Source organism: Mastomys coucha, unplaced genomic scaffold, assembly GCF_008632895.1.
Source record: "Mastomys coucha isolate ucsf_1 unplaced genomic scaffold, UCSF_Mcou_1 pScaffold6, whole genome shotgun sequence".
Classification (NCBI taxonomy): domain Eukaryota; kingdom Metazoa; phylum Chordata; class Mammalia; order Rodentia; family Muridae; genus Mastomys; species Mastomys coucha.
In genome coordinates this window covers 69,903,888-69,914,088 of record NW_022196912.1, presented here as the reverse complement: position 1 = coordinate 69,914,088, position 10,201 = coordinate 69,903,888, and the positions used below count along the sequence as shown (strand labels likewise).

Here is a 10,201-nt window from a genome sequence, read left to right as displayed (position 1 = left end):
TATACATATATATATATATGTATATATATATATACCGATCATAATACCTTAAAAGATGACCTTTTTAATCCAGACATGATGGTGAATACCTTTATGTCCAGCACTGGGGAGGTAGTGGTAAGTGGATCTCTGTAAAATTGAAGCTAGCCTGATCCAGGCTAGGGCTATATAATGAAACCATATTTCAAAAGAAAAAAATTTTTTCCCTTTTCCTGCTTCCCAACAGCAGTAGAGAAGAATGTTCCTAAAGATGATCATGGGATTTAAAACTCACATGGGCAGTTATCAAGGCCATGTCCAGATCAGCAACAGGCAGAAAGAATGAGCAATGTAAGTTATTACACACTTTGGAGCTAGAACGCGCAGCACGTAGACGTGCTAGAGGCAGGGTTCAAAGGCAAGCTTCGCTGACTTCACAGGACACCCTGCGAAATGCTTTTTCTCTTAATATTTTATGGCGCTGTTCTTTGAGGTAAAGCTAGCTTTCTTCCTTTTAATCCAGCAGACTACTGTAGATTCTGACTTGAAAGCTTAGAAACCACTAACTAAAGCCAGGTGTGGTGGTGGAGTGTGCCTTAATCCTAGTACTCAGGAGGCAGATTTCTGAGTTCGAGGCCAGCCTGGTCTGCAGAGTGAGTTCCAGGACAGCCAGGACTACACAGAGAAACCCTGTCTCAAAACAAAACAAAAAATTTTTAAAGAAAGCAGAGTAAAGAAATAAGCCACTGAGTTGTTTTTGTGTTTGTCTGAATGTGTGGTGATGGCTTTCCGAATCCTAGTGTCGTGGCTTCCATCTGTAGTCCTAGCATTCGGCAAGCTGAGGCAAGAGTCGCCATATGTTTTGAGGCCAGACTGAGCTGCCTGGTAAGTCTAAGTCAGCCTGGAGTACATACGTGCAGGTGAATACGTGAGGTATTTATTCAGAAAAACAAAAAGTAAACCGGGCATGGTAGTGAAGGCTTTAAATACTGGGACTGGAGAAACAGAAGTAGGCAGATCTCTGTGAGTTCTAGGCCAGCCTGGTCTACTATAGTGAGCTCCAGGACAGCCAGGGCTACATAGAGAGACTCTATCTCAAAAAGCAAAACCGAAAAGTCAAAACAGATATGCAAATAAAACTTGTTGCTTTCCTTTAGTGAGAGGACAGTAAAAACAGCAGCAAAATGGCTCTTTGCCAACCCTGTGCTCTGCTGAGGTGCTGCCAGCCCTCCACTCTGCTGAGGTGCTGGTGGGCTCTGGGGGCATCCACAGGCTGCCTGTCTGACGTGCTTCCAGGCTCGCATCCTGATTGCATCCGACACAAACAGAAATGTGGACATACACTCTCCCCGAAAGCCTCAGTCTTATATGACATTTTCCTGTTTGGAACACAACACCTGTGGGAGTCTGTTTATCAGAACCGTGTACCAAGAAGAACAGGAAAAAAAATATTTGTTTTCTTCTGGTAATTTGTTTCAGTATTCGGCAGTTGTCAAGTTTGGAAGAGGTTGAGCACACAGACCTTGGCTTCACCCTACGTGGCAGCAAGGGGCCTTCCCCACAGCGATGTGGGCTTGGCTACTTCTGATTAATCTTAATAGAATGTTGAGCTTGCACTGTTTTAGGTTACTGGTTTTTAACTGCTGGAAGGGAAAGACCAGTAAATAGAACACCTTCCCAGCCATTTGACAGTCAGCCTGTAGCTTTCCAACGCCAAAGCAAAGGTAATTACTGAAGTATTTCTTAGCGGTTTCGAGCATTTGTTATCAGAAATTGCACATAGCATATAAGATCTACCACATTTGAATAGTTACTGTCCACAAGGCTCACTCTGCTCTCTCCCCTGACTGGATTTGAATAGTTATTGTTCACAAGGCTCTCTCCCCTGACTGGGAGGAAAGCCAATGGGGAAGCAAGGCAGGGACAGAGAAAGAAGGCGGGGGTGAAGAGAGAACTGGATTTCAACAGAGCGGCTAGGAAGGCAGATGGGATTCTGCCATGTGGCTGGGAAGCTGTTTTAGAAGCAGGTTAGAGGGGAGATAGGTGATCTCAGACAAGTGGCACCTTCTTACTGGTGGAGCCTTGTGGCCAAATGTGCACCTGATCCTCACCACCTGGCACTAATGAGGTGCCAAGATCCAAGATAATTATTCCCTCAGGCTAGCTGTCCTAGTCAGGATTACCATTGCTGTGTTGAAACATCATGACCAAAGCAAGTTGGGGAGGAAAGGGTATGTTTGGCTTAGGCTTCCACATGACAGTTCATCATTGGAGGAAACCAGGACAGGAACTCAAACAGGGCAGAAACGTGGAGGCATGCACTGCTGCAAAGGCCATGGAGGGGTGCTGCTTAATGGCTTCTTGCTCAGCCTTTTTTCTTATAGAAACACTAGCCCAGGAGTGGCACCACCCACAATGGGCTGGGCCCTTCCCCATCAATCACTATTTAAGAAAATGTCCTACAGTCAGATCTTATTTCTTTTCTCAATTGAAGTTCCCTCCTTTCAGATAACTCCAGCTTGTGTGGAGTTGAAGTGAAACCCACCTGCCACGCTGTCTTCATGTCCCAAGTTAGTATCAGAGTTGCTGTTCAGACAGGGATGGCCTTGCACTTCTGACCTCCTGTCTCCATGTCCTGGATGCTGGGATCACAGTCCTGGGCCACCAAGCCAGTGGAGGGACGAGCCCAGGACTTGGTGTGAGTTAGACAGCACTCCACCCACTAAGCACAACTCCAGTCTTCAACCTGTTTGAGTCTTTGAGAAACTTGTAATTCCTGTTACTCAATAGACAGGTTAGCAAATAGGGACATAATACTGGAATATTGTGCCTGTGTAATATATAGCTTCAATACTGCTTAGAATTAACTGCATATGTGGAATATGTCCAGGTTCTTTGAAATGTTCTGAAATGGGTGGGGTTTTTCCTCTACGAATCCTTTCTCTTTTTCCTGAAACACCTCTCTGCATCCTCCATTTTCAGCCACTTGCCTTCTTTTTCATCTCCCAAACTGCCTATTGCTCTGTAACAGACTCAGTTGACTCGCAATTGTCCTTTTGTTTTCCCTCCCTACTGGACTCCAATGTTTTATTTCTTATGAGACTTATATAAATTGGTGACTGACAAACTAATTTAAACTAACATATTAATGACCGACACCACCTGGGGAATTAGTAGAAGTGGGGGGAGGGTCCCTGGAAGGATCCCTTCCCTGTGGCTTCCCAGATTCACCTGAGCAGCCTAATTAGTGTACCTCCAAGGGTATTGCCGTTCAAGTTAATTGACAGGAACTCTACATTGACAAGAACTCTACATTAAGAAAGACATGGTTTCAATGTAGAGTAGTTCTTTGTTAAGGAAGGTCTCCTTTGGATTTGACTGTCTATCATGCAGGAAATAAAAACCTAAGCAAGTACTTAGGATGGACATCTGAGTAGGATGTCCAACCTTCCTGACTAGACGTTAAACTATAGTACTCAATTTTAATTTCTCTTTGAAGTTTTACATCTGTTTATTTATGGTGGGGGTCTTATGTGTCAGAGGACAGTTTTTGAGAGATGGTTCTTTCCTTCTACATAGAGGTACTAAGGGATCAAACTCAGGTCATCAGGCTTGGCAATAGATTTCCTTTACATGCTGAGCCATCTCACCTGCCCTCTCTTTGGAGTTTATAACTGAAGTGTTTAATTTATAACTATGTACTTATAATTGAAGTATAAGACTTGGGCATAACTCTGAAAGCATATAATTCTTTTTATTCTGTGGGTATTTTTAAAGGAACTTTTGGCTACCATTATTTATTTACAGAGTTTAGTTTGAATTATGTACTTCCTTCAATTAAATAAGCATTTTCTTTTTGGGGGTGGTGGTGGTGGGGCGTGCGTATGTGCATGCGTGTGTGTGTGTGTGTGTGTGTGTGTGTGTGTGTGTATGTGTGTTTGTGTGTTTCTGAATGCACATACACATTTCTGAGCACTACAGACTGATGTCAGATATTTCCTCAGTTACTTCCTACCTCATTTTTCGGATAGGGCTCACTGAATCTAGAACTCGTTAATTGGCTAGGGTACCTATCAGCCAGCCGCCAGCCCTTAGGAGCCTCCTGACTCACCTGCATCATCAAGCCCTCTTTTTTTTTTTTTTCCGAGACAGCGTTTCTTTGTATAGCCCTGGCTTTCTCTGTATAGCCCTGGCTGTCCTGGAACTCACTCTGTAGACCAGGCTAGCCTCGAACTCAGAAATCTGCCTGCCTCTGCCTCCCAAGTGCTGGGATTAAAGGTGAGCGCCACCACCGCCCGGCAGTGCTGAGACTCTTAATTCTGTTGTTCATGCTTGCACAACAAGCATTTTACCCACTGAGCAATCTTCCCCAAGCAAGACAATTTTGCCTGAATATGGTCAATTCTATGAATTAACTGGTAAATATATTTTTTGATAGTTTAAACTGCTGCTCAAGCCTGCAACCTGAGCTACTCTGGAGCTGAGTCAGAAGTCGAGGGTCTGGGCTACAGAGTGAATTCAAGTCCAGCCTAGTCAACTTTGTGGGAACCCTGTCTTAAAACAAAAAGTAAAAAGAGGGCTGGAGATGTAGCTCAGTGGGAGAGCATTTGCCTGGTGTGTATGAGGCCCTAGGTTCTATCTCCAGTCTGCAAACATATGATGGATCAAACTTCCTATTGGGCACATTTAGCCAGGTGAGGCGGTGCTCACCTGTAACCCCAACACTAGGGGGACTGAAGCAGGAGAACGGGCAGTCCAAGGCCAACCTTTACTTATTTAGACAATGAGGGCTTGTCTAACTATAATAAATATTTATGATGGCTCAGGGATTAAGAGCACTGCTGCCCTGGCCGAGGACCTGGTTTCAGTGCCCAGCATTCCCATGGTGGCTCACAATCGTGTATAACTTCAGTTCTAAGAAGTTCCAGCACCCTTCTCTGGCTCCCTGGGCACCATGCCTGCAAGTGGTACACACACATACAGCAGACAAAACACCCATACACATAAGATAAATAAATCTAAAATACAGAAGTATATAAATAAATACATAAATGTAACTATATATTTAAAGGTGCAGATAATTGTATTCTCTTTTATTATCACATCAAATTATATAGCTTTAATTGGACCCATATTCTCAGCATTTAATAAACTATCTGAAGTGACTTAGTAAACTCTATTTATTCTTTTTCATCCACTTAAAATCCCTGTCTGTGAATTCTTTACACATTGTTGATGCTATATCATATCCATTCGCATGAATTTGTTAGGTCTCTTTAGTAGGGTTAGCATTTGTCTCATATTTGAGCATGATGATCTTATTTTTATTTAAAGATTTATTTTATGTGTATGAGTACACTGTAGCTGTACAGATGGCCATAAGCCATCATGTGTGTGGCTGCTGGGAATTGAACTCAGGACCTCTACTGGCCCCCCTCTCTCTGGCCTGGCTCACTCTGGCCCCACCCACTCGCTCTGGCATAATTCACTGTAGCTGTCTTCAGATGCACCAGAAGAGGGCGTCAGGTCTCATTATGGGTGGTTGTGAGCCACCATGTGGTTGCTGGGTTCCGAATTCAGGACCTTGTGAAGAGCAGTCAATGCTCTTACCTGCTGAGCCATCTTGCCAGCCCGATGATCTTATTTTTTATCTTAAGTTGGTGTAGTTTTGTTTTCAAGAGAGGTCCTCACTGTGTACTTCTGGCTGGCATGGAACTCACAGCTTGCCTCTGCCTCCTAGATGCTGGGATTAAAGGCGTGCACTACTAGACTGGCAATCTTATTTTCTAAGCTAGAGAAGAAAACTCACAAACAACCCAGGACTCACACTCTGAAAATGCATCTCTAGCAGCAGTGTTTCTGATTGACAGAAGTCGGCACACTCCAGGAAAACCTAAAGCCCAGTGTTTGCATTCTGCTACTTATAAATACGATAGCTAATCTCCACAGCACATGCTGCAGATGAATGTTAGCATTTTCACACATAGATGCAGAACCCAAGGACTCAAGTAGGCATGAAGTAGGTGGTGGCTCATGGACGCTAAAATGGCTGCTGTGTGCCAGAACTGGCCCAATGCCAAAGCCTGTAATAGCACGTCACCTCTAAAATGCCCTTTGTAGCCGGGCAGTGGTGGCTTTAATCCCAGCACTCGGGAGGCAGAGGCAGGGGAAGTTCTGAGTTCGAGTCCAGCCTGGTCTACAGAGTGAGTTCCAGGACAACCAGGGCTACCCAGAGAAACCCTGTCTAGAAAAAATAAAAAACAAAAACAAAAAAATCAAAATGCCCTTTGTGCCTTGAAGTGTGCAGACATCTGTGGTTAAGATAGTTTGGTTTTGGCAGGGAGGTGGGGTTGAGCAGTTAAGAGAAATGAACTGCTCTACCAGTGACCTGGGTTCAACCATCCACAAGTCCAGTTTTCTCTCATGACCCACCATGGACACCAGACAAGCATATGGTTCCCAGACATACACGCAGGCAAGACTCTCATACACTTAAAGTAAATCTAAAATATAGAAAATAATGTAGAGGGATTTCTGAGTTAAAGGCCAGCCTGGTCTACAGAGAAAGTTCCAGGACAGCCAGGGCTATACAGAGAAACCCTGTCTCAAAAAACCAAAAAAAAAAAAAAAAAAAAAAAAAAAAAAAAAAAAAAAAGAAAGAAAGAAAAAGAAAAACAAAATAATGTAGAGGATGCCCTAGAGACACGGCTCTGTCAATAAAGTACTTGGTATGCATTCGTGAGGACCCACATTAAAAGCCGCATGTGGTGGTGGCTCTGTAGTCCTAGAGCTGGGGAAGCAGAGACAGGTGGATGCCAAGAGCTCACTGGACCCGCCATCTAGTGGAATCCGTGAGCTCTGGGTTTAGTGAGAATGCCTGTCTCAAAAAAATAAAGTGGAGAGAGACTGAGGAAGACATCCAACATTGACCTCTGACCTCCACATGGTTAGAAATACATGTGCCTATCCATGAACATCAACATCAAGCTAACACATATACACAGTAATAGTTTGGAGAGAAGTGAGAGCCAGACAGACCTGAGTTTACTGTTTAGGAGTTGTATAACTAAGGGCAGGCCAATCTGGTTTCTGGAACTCCCACTGACACATCTCTTTCCCAAAGACCAAACCTCCTTGTTCTTCCCAAACAGCCCACCAGCTGGGGACTGACATTAAAATACATGAGCCTAAAGGCCATTCTCATTCAAACGTTCACATCATACAAGCCTCAAGACCTGAGTCTGATCCAAGATCCATGTAAAAGGCCAAATGGTACAGACCTGTAATCCAGGCACTCCTGTGGGGAGATGGGGGCGCGGGGGTGGGTGGGGTGGGTGGGGAGGGTGTAGTCAGGGGACACTGGGGAAGCCAGCTTAAAATAAGCAGCACAGGACCAGAAACAAATGGGAGAGACCCTGCCTCAAAAGGACAGATGGTGTCTGGGGAGGAACATCCAATATTGCCCTCTGACCTCCATACACATACCAACACACACACACACACACACACACACACACTCACTCACACACTTCTGAAATGGCCTGATCTTACTTTAGAAAACAAAGTCAGCCTTGTCCTGAGGAGGGCTAATGGAAAGAAAGAAAAGTAAATGAATTCATATCTCAGATAGTAAAGTTAGCTTGGATAGCATAAGACAGTAGCCATACGAGGAAAGTTAGACTAGCTTCAGAAATAATTGACAAAGAAAAATAAACAATGGGGATTTTAAAAAAGTATGTGGATTTACATAATCTATTTATTTTTGAGAGTCTCCTGAAGCCCAAGCTTTCCTCAAACCTGCTAGGGACCCAAGAATGTGACCTTGAACTTCTGCCCCTTCTGCCTCTACCTTCTCTGAGTGTGGAATTGCAGGCATGTGCCACCACGCTCTGGTTTATGAGGTGCTAGGGACTGAACCCAAGGCCTCTTATAAACTGAGCTACATCCCCTGAACACACACACACACACACACACACACACACACACACACACACACACACACAGATTCTTTCTTCTCCTCCTCTCTTCTCCCTTTTCTCACCTCTCCCCTCTCTTCTACCCCCCCTCCCCCGTCCCTTTTTTCCTTCCCCTCCCTTCTCACTTCTTCCCTTCTCTTCCTCCTCCTCCTCCCCTCCTCTCCCCTGCTTTCCTCTCTCCATGTGTGTCTGAGACAGGTCCTGATTCTCCTGCCTCTCTACCTTTCAGATGTTAGGATTAAGATGTACACCAAGTCTGGACAGGAGCTGTGTGGTTTTGTTTAGATTTCTATTTTGAGGTAGGATTTTGCTCTGCTGCCCAAAGTGGCCACTCAGTCTCCTGCCTCGGCTTCCCAAACACTCGGGTTTCAGGTATGTACCAGCACATCCCTCAAAAATGTGGTTTTGCCATAAAATAATCGTCATGATTTAGAGATAAAATACTTTGGGGACCAATCAACAATCTTACAATAGTAGAGCATTAACAAAAAACTTCATAAAATATAGTTAAATTCAATTAACAAACAGTACATTTTGCTAGAAAAAATTAATTGTAATTGGTAAAATCTGATTTCTGGGGCTAGAGAGATGGCTCAGTGGCTTAGAGCAATGGCAGCTCTTCCAGAAGACCTGGGTTCAATTCCCAGCACCTATATGATAGCTCATAACTGTAACTCAAGTTCCAGGGTACCCTACTCCTTCCTCTGGCCTCTATGGGTATCAGGTACTTGTGTGTGCATCATGTGCTGCAAAGTAGACATGCAGGCAAAGCACACACACATTAAATAATCATAGAGATATTTTTGAAACATCTGATTTCTGATTTTGCTGTCACCTGTCTTCTCAGAACATTTAGAGTGGCATTTCAACATATTTTAAATCCATGCCTGTAGATCATGGCTTCCCTTTTGATGACTTGTTACTCTTCCTGTCTTTTACCCCAGCTTGGTAAAAGCCTTCACAGGTATTCAAGTTCATGCCACCTCTGTCTGACTAATAGTTCACAGGTAGTTAAAGTCTGTGATCCTCCCACTTGACACATGAATCAGTTTCCTGTTAAAACAGCCTCTTACCTATTTAAAACAAAATAAGAAAATTTAAATAACAATAAAGCCACAAGCCAAGGAGTTTAAAATAACCATAGCAGCTTCCAAATTAAAACAGAATTCCTTTGAAATCTATGAAGCAGTGCTGGAGAGATGGCTCTGAAGCCAGAGCTCTTGCTGCTCTTGTAGAGGATCTGAATTTAATTTAATTCCTAAAACCCACACCAGTGGCTCATAAACCACCTGCAACTCCAGCTCCCGGACATGTACCTTCCTCTTCTGAGGGCGCCTGCACAACACCCATGAATGCACAGTTGAAAATATGTGAAGCTTTGCGTGCGAACATGATCAGAGTAGACCTAGAATATTAACAATTCATTCCTCAAACAATATCTGTGGGACCAGTGGGACTGCTCAGTGGGTAGCAGTACTTGCTGCCAAACAGGACAACCTGGGTTTGATCCCTGGGACGGTGGAAGGAGAGAACAGACTCCTACAGGTTTTCCTCTGACCTCCACAGGTGCACTCGCCGCCCTCACAGTAAGTTAATTAAAGTGCAATCAAGATGAAAATATATCTATAAAGGCTCGTTTCTCGTCCCACATTAACGACAGGGTGACGTGACAAGTCCCGCAAGAGGCATCTATGAAACACCGCCCTCTGGGACATGAAGACAGTGGTATATATACAGACGAAAAGGCTGACTGAAATCAATTCTAATGACTCCAAAGAGTGCATTAGGAACACGGGTCTTCCTAAAACACAAAACACAAAATACATTTCTGAAAGCACGGGTCACATTTCTGAGCTGTTAAACTGAGCTCCACAAAATCTTGGGAGGAAAAAAAAAAGCTGGTTCTCTGGCAAGCTTCTAATTTAAACCTCGCTTTATAGATGTGTTACTCACTACTGAGAAAACAGGGTTCCCAGAATGGTAGTGAATGGCAGCAACCGAAGGCTAAATGCCCGGCTTCTGTGAGTGCTCTTCTAGCTCCCCCAGGAGTGTGTGTTGCTTCATGATTCCAGACTGGAGGGGCCCAATTTCACATTTCCTTCTCGTCCTCGTCCCCCTCCTTCCTTCCTTCTTCTTTCCCCTGAACTCGATCTGCAGACCAGAGTTGAGGTTGGTCACAAACTCACAGAGATTTGCCTGCCTCTGCCTCCGGAGTGTGCTCAGATTCTTTTTTTTTTTTTTTTTTT

General features: G+C 44.1%; 1 long non-coding RNA gene across 1 annotated transcript in view; it reads left to right on the top strand.

Annotated features, from left to right (window-relative positions):
- The first annotated feature begins 1,663 nt into the window (after positions 1-1,663).
- The window catches only part of LOC116080894, a 21,482-nt gene continuing 12,944 nt past the window's right edge, over positions 1,664-10,201 (top strand). The window contains exon 1 of the long non-coding RNA XR_004114660.1: positions 1,664-1,703. This is a non-coding gene — a long non-coding RNA (uncharacterized LOC116080894). The remainder of the gene's footprint in view (positions 1,704-10,201) is intronic.